Source organism: Schistocerca americana, unplaced genomic scaffold (genome assembly GCF_021461395.2).
Source record: "Schistocerca americana isolate TAMUIC-IGC-003095 unplaced genomic scaffold, iqSchAmer2.1 HiC_scaffold_49, whole genome shotgun sequence".
NCBI lineage: Eukaryota > Metazoa > Arthropoda > Insecta > Orthoptera > Acrididae > Schistocerca > Schistocerca americana.
Window position 1 is genome coordinate 2,325,593 of NW_025726225.1, and position 12,269 is coordinate 2,337,861.

Here is a 12,269-nt window from a genome sequence, read left to right on the forward strand (position 1 = left end):
GTGAAGTAAAAGGGGAGGACAAAAAGTAACTGCATAACAACCAAGGAACAATCACCCACCGATATACGGCAGCTAGTGATGGGGGATCCGCTCCTGAACTGATTCATAGAGTTGAATCTTTCAAAGGAGTGAACAATGAGTGATTCAGAAAAAAAAAGAACGGTAGCTCCAAACGTTTCCCACGGCAGAGAGAGAGAGAGAGAGAGAGAGAGAGAGAGAGAGAGAGAGAGAGAGAGAGAGAGAGAGAGAGAGAGAGTCTGAGCAGATCAGCAGGGCCTCTGCTGGTCATAGCACACTGCACGCCACACAACACAGCCAGTGCCGGCCTCTGCCCTGCTTCTGCCTTGGCTGCCTGCATTGTGCAGTGCCCCACTGCATTTTGTGTTTCACATATGCCGTGCCGTCTCTGTGCTTCCTCTGCCGCGTGCAGTGTCTGGCGCACCTTGACTTAGCATCGCACTCCATCGGCGATCGTTTCAGTCGCACCTCCTGCCCTCTGGGCAGTTGATGCGAGCAACAGGATAGAGAGCCTCCTAGCGGAGAACATAAGAACTACTTGCAACAACTTGCTCGCAAGAGAACGAACGATTTGTCTTGGAGCAGTTGAATGGTGGCCGTTCACCACTCCCCCCACCCTCGGAACTCGTCCGCTCGACGCTCACCCCACCGTTCTCGACTGTAGCCAGAGCATTGAGCAAAGCAACTCAGGTGCCACTCTGGTCTCTGAGGTCTTAGCACACGCAGTAATACAGCTCGCAGCTCGACCTGCTTGACTCAGCGCCTCTGCATCGGAGTTCGTCTCTACTGGATATTGTTCTTCGTAGTAATACCGGTATGTATATTACATAATTATGTTATGTATACATCATTTGTTTTTATTTTATTTTTATTTGTTTAAACTGATCAGATTAGGTTCCTGACGACTCCTCTTACTATAGGATTTTTTATTATGGACACTCGAATTTACGCTTTAATTACGAGCGAACCGATAAACGTATTGCAAAATGTGATACACCAATATTTTCCTTGTTTTATTCTGCGTAAGGCTATATGCAGACTTTGGTCTTACAGTCAAATTTATATATATTTTTTCTTATTATAGTACGGATTTTCAGATTTTAGGCGTCTTCGGAAGGAAATGTTCACTTTAAAAATATATGGCTTGCGATGTATTTGTTCCAGGTTAATGAAATTTTAATATGTTATTTGTGTAGAAACAGCGATCCATTAAACTGGTGGGGAACTAGAGGGCTGCTGTACCCAACAATGTATGAAATAGTCCTGCAAATGTTATGCATCCTGGGAACATCAGCTCCCTCTGAGCGTATCTTCTCAAAAGCAGGACAAATATGCAATGACAGAAGGAACAGACTCACTTCAAGTAAAACTGAACAAATTTTATTTGTAAACGAGAACATTGATTAGTTTTTCCTATAACATATACTCATTGTGTGTGTCGACTGTGTATACTAAAATATGTTATAGTTTTTGTAAGTTACTTTTTAAGCAATTAAAATTTGTTTACATAATATGAATCAGTCTTATTTTCAAAATTTGCCTACCTGATAAAATACTTAGAGTTTTATTGTAATATTTTTATTTTTTCCACCAGACGAAATCTATAATTTTTCTATCTCAAAGTGACTGAGGGTGTAATATAAACCTATCAGTTTCATTATTACTTCATTTCACACTATCACTATTTAGATGTGAGTGCCCCGCAAAACAAACCTCCACAAGTGTCGTTATCAGCATGCTATTTTAGCTTCGTAGCCATTATCATGTGCAAAGGTGAAATATTTATTACATATCAGAAATGCCTGAATGATTGTTGTCACAATATTACAATCATTCAGACATGTGAGATATTTTATGACTATTTGACCTTTGACCATGATAATGGCTACAAAGCCAAAACCACGATAGTGCAAAATAAATCAATAATCAAAAACTTTGTCATATCATGGAAATTTCAATAAACTATGCAAAATTCTCACTCATTATTGTGTTACTTAAAAATAGGATCAAAATACAGGTATAGTACTGGAATAAACCAAGTTTAAAGGGCAATGTGCCTTGCACTTATTTTCTATTGTGAATGAGTGGTGAGTCATGAAAAAGAGCTAGTTCATTTCAATGAGTGAACAGTTCTGATCTAATCTCTAACGGGAGCCTGGACGATTGGTCGCTTGTGCCTCATCAGTAGCGTGAAAAGACCGTGGCATTGCATTGGTTTGCCCATATCTGGCCTTGTCCAAGGAAGATAACGTTAAATGAGTGGTGTCACCGCCAGACACCACACTTGCTAGGTGGTAGCCTTTAAATCAACCGCAGTCCGTTAGTATACGTTGGACCCGCGTGTCGCCACTGTCAGTGATTGCAGACCGAGCGCCACCACACGGCAGGTCTAGAGAGACGTCGTAGCACTCGCCCCAGTTGTACAGCAGACTTTGCCAGAGATGGATCAATGACAAATACGCTCTCATTTGCCGAGACGATAGTTAGCATAGCCTTCAGCTACACCATTTGCTACGACCTAGCAAGGCGCCATTACCAGTTTATAATGAGATTGTAATTATGTATCATCAAGAGCGATGTTCTCCAACTATGGATTAAAGTTAAGTATTCACGCAACTACGTTCTTTATTTATTAGACTCAACTCCTTTAATTGTTCCAGACATCACGCCAGTCTGCGTGAGCTTAAACGCGTGCATTTCGTCCTCCTCTAGCAACACGGTGTTGGCTCTTCTGCCAAAACACCATATAGCGACGAGTGTAAAAATGGTCTTCTTCTTTATACTTGCTTAAATTCCTCGTGTCATGGCTTCGCCACAATCTCCAGATGTACTGTCCGAATTTTATCGCTTACAGAATCAGCAGACACAGGCCTTATTGGATGCCCTTGGACGGCTCGTCCAGGGTCAACGTGCAGTGCAAAACGATGGGGCAGCCGCCGCTCCACCGCTCACGCAGCCACAACACGCAGTTGCACCACCTTTTCGTCCTTTTGATGCGGCACTGGAAAGCTGGACGGAGTGTTCACGCCAATTTGGATTCAGAATTGGATACAGAATTCAAGGTATTGAGCGGCAGCTTTTTTGCTTTCTTGTGTAGGAGTATCCACCTACCGTGTGATAGTGAAATTGTTTCCCCAACGCGACATAGCAACTCTGTCCTACGACGAAATTTTGTCTGCATTAAATGCATATTTCAAAGAATCAGTCAATGTCATTGCAGAAAGGTATACGTTCTTTCGTACAAAACGTACGGCCCGTCAAACTAATCGGCAGCGGGTTGCAACTTTGCAAGGCCCTACTAAGGATTGTGCTTTTGAGTGTGAATGTGGACTCCCTTATTCAGATACTATGGTGCGTGATGCAATTGCACAGAACGTTTCTGATGTTTGTCTCAGGGAACAGATTTTGAAATAAGTCAATCCCTACCTTCAACAAGTGATGAACATAGTGGATCGGCAAGACACACTTGACTTTGCTCAGGAATCATTTGAAACTTCGCCAGCCGTGTGGCACGTTAACCGGCCCGCCGGGCGGGCTGCACGGAACAGTAAAGAGCCCTCGCGCCCGTCCGCGCAGCTGCCGCCAAGCTCTCCGCTACGTGTGACTCGCAAGCAAGCAAATGCAGTGCTAAAAATCATGCCCACGGTGTGCTACTAAACATTCGCGTGAGAATTGCCCGTCCCGCCACGCTATTTGCTTTTTCTGTAATAAAAAAGTACATGTTCAAAGTGTTTGCCAGAAAAAACTTAGATCGGACACTCACAACCATTCCAGGCCCTTTGCTTCACGCCGGAATCGGAGTCGAACCACGAATACTCAGGCTCGTGAACCTTCGCCCATGGATATTCATGTAGTTCAATCCACTCCGCCCAGTGCCACTCTCTCTAACAGTGACTGTGTTTGTCCCACAAATAGTGTGTGTCAACATCAACGGAAATCACGTCAAGTCGCAAGTGATTCTGTACCAGTGTCGGTTCACGTCGCACGAGACAGTCGCTCTTGTTGTCAGCAGGACAATAAACTTTTTGTAGACTTGGACATTCATGGCCACGTGATACCATTCCAGCTCGATACCGGAGCTGCAGTTTGATTGATCAATAAAGACACTTACAAACAACTGGGCACACCTCCGTTGCGTGCCGCAAGTATTAAGTTAAATAGTTATTCAGGACAAGCTATCCCTGTGTTAGGACAGTGCAGCCATTTTGCAACATACAAGGGACAAACAAAACTTGTGTCATTGTACGTCCTTTGTTCTTCTTCTGCTGTGAACTTGTTTGGTTTAGATTTATTTCAGTTGTTTAACTTGTCTATAGTCAATCAGGTCCTATCAGTGAACCAGACTGTGCCTTCAGACAGTGTTTCTCGTCTATGTGAAGAATTTGCAGACATTTTTGCACCGGGCCTTGGTTGCGCTAAGAACTATAAAACACATTTGGAACTGAAATTTTTCAGAGCGCGCAATGTTCCCCACGCATTGCGTGATGAGGTCGCACGAACATTACACGATTTGGAATCACAAGGTGTAATTGAACGTGTGCAGGCTTCTCTCTGGGCCTCACCCTTAGTAATTTTGCCAAAACCTTCCGGAAAATTGAGATTTTGTGTGGACTTCAAGGCAACAGTGAATCCACAATTAGTGATCGCAACTTATCCTTTACCCCGCCTGGAAGATCTTTTTGACAAACTGTGCCCTGGTAAATATTTTTCGAAGTTGGACCTAGCAGATGTGTACTTGCAAATACCGGTGGACGAAGAATCCCAGCGCGTTTTCCTGGTTAACACGCATCTTGGTTTGTATCGATTCAAACGACTGCCATTCGGGTGTGCATCCGCCCCTGCATTGTTTCAGCAATATTTACAAACTGTTTGTGCGTCGGTCCCTACCGCAGCAAACTATCTGGACGATATTGTGATTTCCGGAAAGACGGAAGAAGAACATTTAGCCAATCTCAGAACATTATATCAGGTCTTGCGACAAAATGGTCTTCGCTTGCGGAGGGACAAATGTGTGTGTTTTGCTCGTGACTTCCCCTACCTGGGACATGTAATCAATACCCAGGGCATACATCCCAGTCCAGAGCACCTTCGTGCCATACAAGGCTTGCCATCGCCGCAGAATTTCAAGCAGCTACAGAGTGTGCTGGGAAAAATTAATTATTACCATAAATATGTGCGCCACGCCTCTTCCATTTCAGCTCCGCTTCATCGCTTACGCCGTAAAGACGTTCCGTTCGTCTGGACGACGGAATGCGAACGCGCCATTCGCCAGTTGAAATCGGCGTTGCTTTCAAATACTTGCCTTACGCCATTCGATCCCCAGAAACCCCTTTTGTTGATGGTAGATGCATCGGATTTCGGGATCGGTGCTGTGCTTGCGCACAAAGATGGATCGCATGATCGCCCTATTGCCTTTGCATCCAAATTGCTCTCGTCTGCGCAAAGAAATTATTCACAGATTGAGAAAGAAGCATTGGCTCTCGTATTTGGTGTTACAAAGTTTCATGATTTCTTGTATGGTCGTCACTTTACCATCATCACAGACCACAAACCTTTGACATCGCTTTTTCTTCCGACCAAGCCTGTACCTCGACGTACAGCGCAGAAATTAATTCGCTGGTCTATTTTCCTCTCGCAGTACCGCTACGATCACGCGCGGGGGCGGCAGGCGGCGGGCGGCGGCGAGCGTGACTACATCTCGGACCCTACTGGGCTCGCGTCTGGAGGCGAACTGCGTCGCGCTTGTGGCGCGCCAGTGCGCTGCCACGCACATGCGGCAACGCAGGCGACCGGCTGGCGCGCGAATGGCTCGCTGCAGCCTCGCCACTTTCGGTATAGTATCCTTTACTTGCTCAGCCTCGACCCCTTTGTGGAACTCAAACTCAACTCACGAGTTTATTTTACAACCGTGAGGTGGGTCGCATCCCACTTCTGACTCCACTTGTTCTTCGGGATAGATGTCACGAGCGGAAAATTGTGGGCGTTGCAATAATTAAAAGTAATTAATCTCGAATGGACCCTATTTACTCATGTAAAGATGGTACACGGGTGCCTACGTAGGGCTGAGCAGCCCCAAGAGGAGTTGTCGTCTGTTTGTTGGGTGGTTTGAGGAGAGAGGCAGAGGCTAGAGGAGCGACTACTCGGGTCCGAGGTCTGAAGTTAAGACGGCGGAGCTGTTTCCGAGCCGCCCTCGTCGCTCCCGGCCGCGTCCCGACGTGATACGCGACTAGTCTCCGATTGGAGGGTCGATTCGGCCAACGCACCTTGCTAGTAGCGTAGCCTCGTCAGCGCATCCAACCCGTGGGACTAGAGACTGACTGAGGAGCACGTGGCAGGGATATGCCGACCACGGTCTTCTGGCAGCAACCTTCCACCACAGTATGCCCAAGCCGGCTACGGCGGCACATTATGGATGGAAAAAAAAATATTTAATAAAGTTTTATTGGCAATGATCCCTCTTGGGGAGTCTCCTCCCTGCACAGCTATTTGGAGAGTTAGAGTACAGAGCTACTCCGCTGATATTGTGTACTGCATTATGTAAGAGCAGTTTGCTATTGTGTGGTGACATTAGGAGTTGTTTACGTGTGTGTGGGCTGTGTCAGATGACCACAGTCACATCAGTGCGGGTGTTTTGTGACAAATATACTCCATGCCTAAATAAATAGAGTGCATGCTCGAAATAAATAGAGTGCAGTCCTTCCTTAGTTCCCCGAGCAGCACATTGCAGTCTGAGTCGTTTTTGCGCAAAAAGGGCAATCTCGTCAGGCTGCGAGTGAGTCAACAAATAACTGGACAAATTTATCTGTAGACAAATCACAGGCCTGGTTTGGAATCAATATCTTGATGGGTGTGGTTGCATAGCCAAGTGTAGTGCACTACTGGGGTTCAGAACCTGCCTTAGGTCAACCTTACATATCGAAACCTATGAGGTGCAAAAGTTTCTAAAAGATATGTGGAACTATTCAAATACTCTGATGTCAGGGGGGGGGGGGGGGTCCTGTGTACTAAGTCAGCTGGACCGTGGACTGAGTGGCGAATACAGAGGGTGGTGGTGCTGTCTATCTCTAGCTGTTTAAATAAAGACGTGTGTACGATTTTGAAAAGTTGACAATTAGGGAGGAGGATATTTCAGATGGATTATTATTGAGAGAAATTAAGATTTGTTCCGTTCTATGGGCGTGAATGTTTTGAATTATTTAGGTGTGCTTCAAATCTCTGTAGGCTGTTCAGTGAATTATCTGATTGTTTACAATTAGCAAGCGTGTCTGTAGAGCATTATACATGAGTTATGTCGGAGTAGTTTGTAGGTCTGTATGCTGTGGGGGCATGTCAAAGCGTGTGTTCTGTGATACATATACTCCATCCCTAAAAAAATTGCTCCCAAAGAAATAAAGTACACTCACTCTTCCTTCCATCAGCCTAGAGAAACCTGAGTCCTTTTATCACCCACTCCCCTAGGAAGTCCCCCACATGAACCGTGGACTTTGCCATTGGTGGGGAGACTTGCGTGCCTCAGCGATACAGATAGCCATACCGTAGGTGCAACCACAACGGAGGGGTATCTGTTGAGAGGCCAGACAAACGTGTGGTTCCTGAAGAGGGGAAGCAGCCTTTTCAGTAGTTGCAGGGGCAACAGTCTCGATGATTGACTGACCTGGCCTTTTAACACTAACCAAAACGGTCTTGCTGTGCTGGTACTGCGAATGGCTGAAAGCAAGGGGAAACTACAGCCGTAATTTTTCCCGAGGGCATGTAGCTTTACTATATGGTTAATGATGGTGGCGTCCTCTTGGGTAAAATATTCCGGAGCTAAAATAGTCCCCCATTCGGATCTCCAGGCAGGGACTACTCAGGAGGACATCGTTATCAGGACACAGAATACTGGCGTTCAACTGATCGGATCGTGGAATATCAGATCCCTTAACCGGGCAGGTAGGTTAGAAAATTTAGAAAGGGAAATAAGTAGGTTAAAGTTAGATATAGTGGGAATTAGTGACGTTCGGCGCAAGGAGGAACAAGATTTTTATTCAGGCGAATACAGGATTATAAATACCAAGTCAAATAGGGGTAATGCAGGAGTAGGTTTAATAATGAATAAAAAAAATAGGAATGCGGGTAAGCTACTACAAACAACATAGTGAGCGCATTATTTTGGCCAAGATATACACGAAGCCCACGCCTACTACAGTAGTACAAGTTTATATGCCAACTAGTTCTGCAGATGACGAAGAAATTGAAGAAATGTATGATGAAATAAATTATTCAGATAGTGAAGGGAGACGAAAATTTGATGGTCATGGGTGACTGGAATTAGGTAGTAGGAAAAGGGAGAGAAGGAAACGTAGTAGGTGAATATGGATTGGGGCTAAGAAATGAAAGAGGAAGCCACCTGGTAGAATTTTGCACAGAGCACAACTTAATCATAGCTAACACTTGGTTCAAAAATCATGAAAGAAGGTTGTATACACGGAAGAACCCTGGAGATACTTAAAGCTTTCAGTTAGATTATATAATGGTAAGACAGAGATTTAGGAACAAGGTTTTAAATAGTGAGACATTTCCAGGAGCAGATGTGGACTGACCACAATCTATTGGTTAAGAACTGTACATTAAAACTGAAAAAACTACAAAAAAGGTGGGAATTTAAGGAGATGGGACCTGGATAAACTGACTTAACCAGAGGTTGTACAGAGTTTCAGGGAATGCATAGGGGAACAATTGAAAGGAATGGGGGAAAGCAATACAGTAGAAGAAGAATGGGTAGCTTTGAGGGATGAAATAGTGAAGACAGCAGAGGATTAAGTAGGTAAAAGGACGAGGGCTAGTAGAAATCCTTGGGTAACAGAAAAAATGTTGAATTTAATGGATGAAAGGAGAAAATATAAAAATGCAGCAAATGAAGCAGGCAAAAAGGGATACAAACGAGATCGACAGGAAGTGCAAAAGGGGTAAGCAGGGGTGGCTAGGAGACAAATGTAAGGATGTAGAGGCTTATCTCACTAGTGGTAAGATAGATACTGCCTACAGGAAAATTAAAGAGACCTTTGGAGAAAAGAGAACCACTTGTGTGAATATCAAGAGTTCAGATGGAAACCCAGTTCTAAGCAAAGAAGGGAAAGCAGAAAGGTGGAAGGAGTATATAGAGGGTCTATACAAGGGCGTGTACTCGAGGACAGTATTATGGAAATGGAAGAGGATGTAGATGAAGATGAAATGGGAAGACTGCGTGAAGAGTTTGACAGAGCACTGACAGATTGAGTCGAAACAAGGCCCCGGGAGTAGTCAACATTCCATTAGAACTACTGACTGTCTTGGGGGAGCCAGTCCTGACAAAACTCTACCATCTGGTGAGCAAGATGTATGAGACAGGCGAAATACCCTCAGACTTCAAGAAGAATATAATAATTCCAATCCCAAAGAAAGCAGGTGTTGACAGATGTGAAAATTACCGAACTATCAATTTAATAAGTCACGGCTGCAAAATACTAACGGGAATTCTTTACATACGAATGGAAATCTAGTAGAAGCCGACCTTGCGGAAGATCAGTTTGGATTCCGTAGAAATGTTGGAACACGTGAGGCAATACTGACCCTACGACTTAGCTTAGAAGCTAGATGAAGGAAAGGCAAACCTATGTTTCTAGCATTTGTAGACTTAGAGGAAGCTTTTGACAATGTTGACTGGAGTACTCTCTTTCAAATTCTGAAGGTGGCTGGGGTAAAATAGAGGGAGCGAAAGGGTATTTACATTTTGTATAGAAACCAAATGGCAATTATAAGAGTCGAGGGGTATGAAAGGGAAGCATTGGTTGGGAAGAGAGAGAGACAGGGCTGTAGCCTATCCCCGTTGTTATTCAATCTGTATATTGAGCAAGCAGTGAAGGAAACAAAAGAAAAATTCGTAGTAGGTATTAAAATCCACGGAGAAGAAATAAAAACTTTGAGGTTCGCCGATGACATTTTAATTCTGTCAGAGACAGAAAAGGACTTGGAAGAGCAGTTGAACGAAATGGATAGTGTCTTGAAAGGAGGATATAAGATGAACATCAACAAAAGCAAAACGATGATAATGTAATGTAGTCGAATTAAGTCGGGTGATGTTGAGGGTATTAGATTAGGAAATGAGACACTTAAAGTAGTAAATGAGTTTTGCTATTTGGGGAGCAAAATGACTGATGATGGTCGAAGTAGAGAGGATATAAAATGTAGACTGGCAATGGCAAGAAAAGCGTTTCTGAAGAAGAGAAATTTGTTAAAATCGAGTATAGATTTAAGTGTCAGGAAGTCGTTTCTGAAAGTATTTGTATGGAGTGTAGCCATGTATGGATGTGATACATGGACGATAAGTAGTTTATACAAGAAGAGAATAGAAGCTTTAGAAATGTGGTGCTACAGAAGAATGCTGGAGATTAGATGGGTAGATCACGTAACTAAAGAGGTGTTGAATAGGGTTGGGGAGAAGAGAAGTTTGTGGCACTACGTAACTAGAAGAAGGGATCGGTTGGTAGGACATGTTCTGAGGCATCAAGGGATCACCAATTTAGTATTGGAGGGCAGCGTGGAGGGTAAAAATCGTAGAGGGAGACCAAGAGATGAATACACCAAGCAGATTCAGAAGGATGTAGGTTGAAGTAAGTACTGGGAGATGAAGAAGCTTGCGCAGGATAGAGTAGCATGGAGAGCTGCATCAAACCAGTCTCAGGACTGAAGATCACAACAACAACCCCTATGAAGTGGTGGTGGTGGTACGCCTCTTTTTCAGCAATTTCCTTACGTTGGTAGCGAAGATGCTAGTGACGTTTTCTTACTGGCAGATTTCACACTTGGCGCCTGATCCTAGGAGGATGTGGTGGTCAGGTGGATGAATTTAGCACAAGTGTCCTTTCTTTAAGCCCATTTTTCGTAGGTTGGCAAGGAAAGTGCAATCGACGTTTCTTTACTAACAGAATTCAAACTCGGCGAGGGTTCATAGGAAGAGGTGGCTGTCTGGTCCTCTAAAAGTATTTGAAAGTAGGTAGTTTAACACCTTTGATTACGCATATGAAATTGTAAATTGAATTACTTAATATGATTAAAATTGAAATGGAATTAAGTACTTAATTAATAGGTTACATGCGCGATGTAGGTGCTAGCATATTTACAGAAGACTATGTTCGTTGCGTGTATGGAGGGGGCGATCAGGGGTGTGTGATGTAAGCGGTCGGAAGTCCGCGCGGCGCGTGTTAGGTTACAATGTGCGAGAGAGAGAGGGAGAGGGGAGGCAGAGTCAGCTAGCCTAGCGAGGGGTCTCGTACCGACATAACGTGCTCTTGTACAGTCATGGCTCATTCAACCATTGAGCAAACTTTAGCGCCAAAATGTAGCACGGCGTTCTCGGTGGCATAGTAATAAAAATAATAAATGATAATGAATAATAATGAATAATAAAAGATAATGAATAATAATAATGAATTGCTTTTAGCTGGTCACGTGATAGAACTTTGTAGCAAACATCTCGGGCCATTGGGTGACGTCAGGGAAGAATCCAGTGTCCCGAAAAGACTTTAGCGCGAAAGGTGTTCTTTCGTCCGTGACAGACATGTGGTGGAACGCGGACCGATCAGCGGGTGTCTGACGTGAATATGCAGCTGTTCAAACCTGTCCAGAAAAACAACTTTGCCGCCAAAAGTTAGAGCGTGCATTCCCTGACAACCGCATGCTGGATCGAACGGCCGACCATTGTGATGTAGCCATGGACAGGTTCCATGCTATGCAGCATGAAGTGCTCCCCAAAACAAGTTTACTTAAGGCGAGTGGTAAGGTGGGCTCCGGGACGCTGGTAGCCGGGGGCTGGTCGCTGCCTAGCTGGCAAATTCAAATTTATGGCGACTTTTTCTGGAGGCTTAGGTTACTGGTCATGGCCGAATTGACCTATCTTTCCGCCAAAAGCCGCCATCTTGAATGACGTTACGGCGGCGTTCTCTGGTGGCAGTGGTATGAACTAACACAGTTGGACTGTATACACATGAGCATGACATAAATGATAATAAATAATAATAAATGATAATCATTCTCAATAAATGACAATAATAATGAATAATAATAAGAAAGACAAGTACGGTTTTCCACGCATTATGGTGTTGGGATTTGAATTTGGCACCAATTTTTTCTTGAGAGTTAGGTTAGTGGCCATAGCCCAGTTGACCTATTTTCTCGCCAAAATTCAAAATTCCCTCCATTTTTTCTGGGGTTAGGTTAGTGGACATATCTCA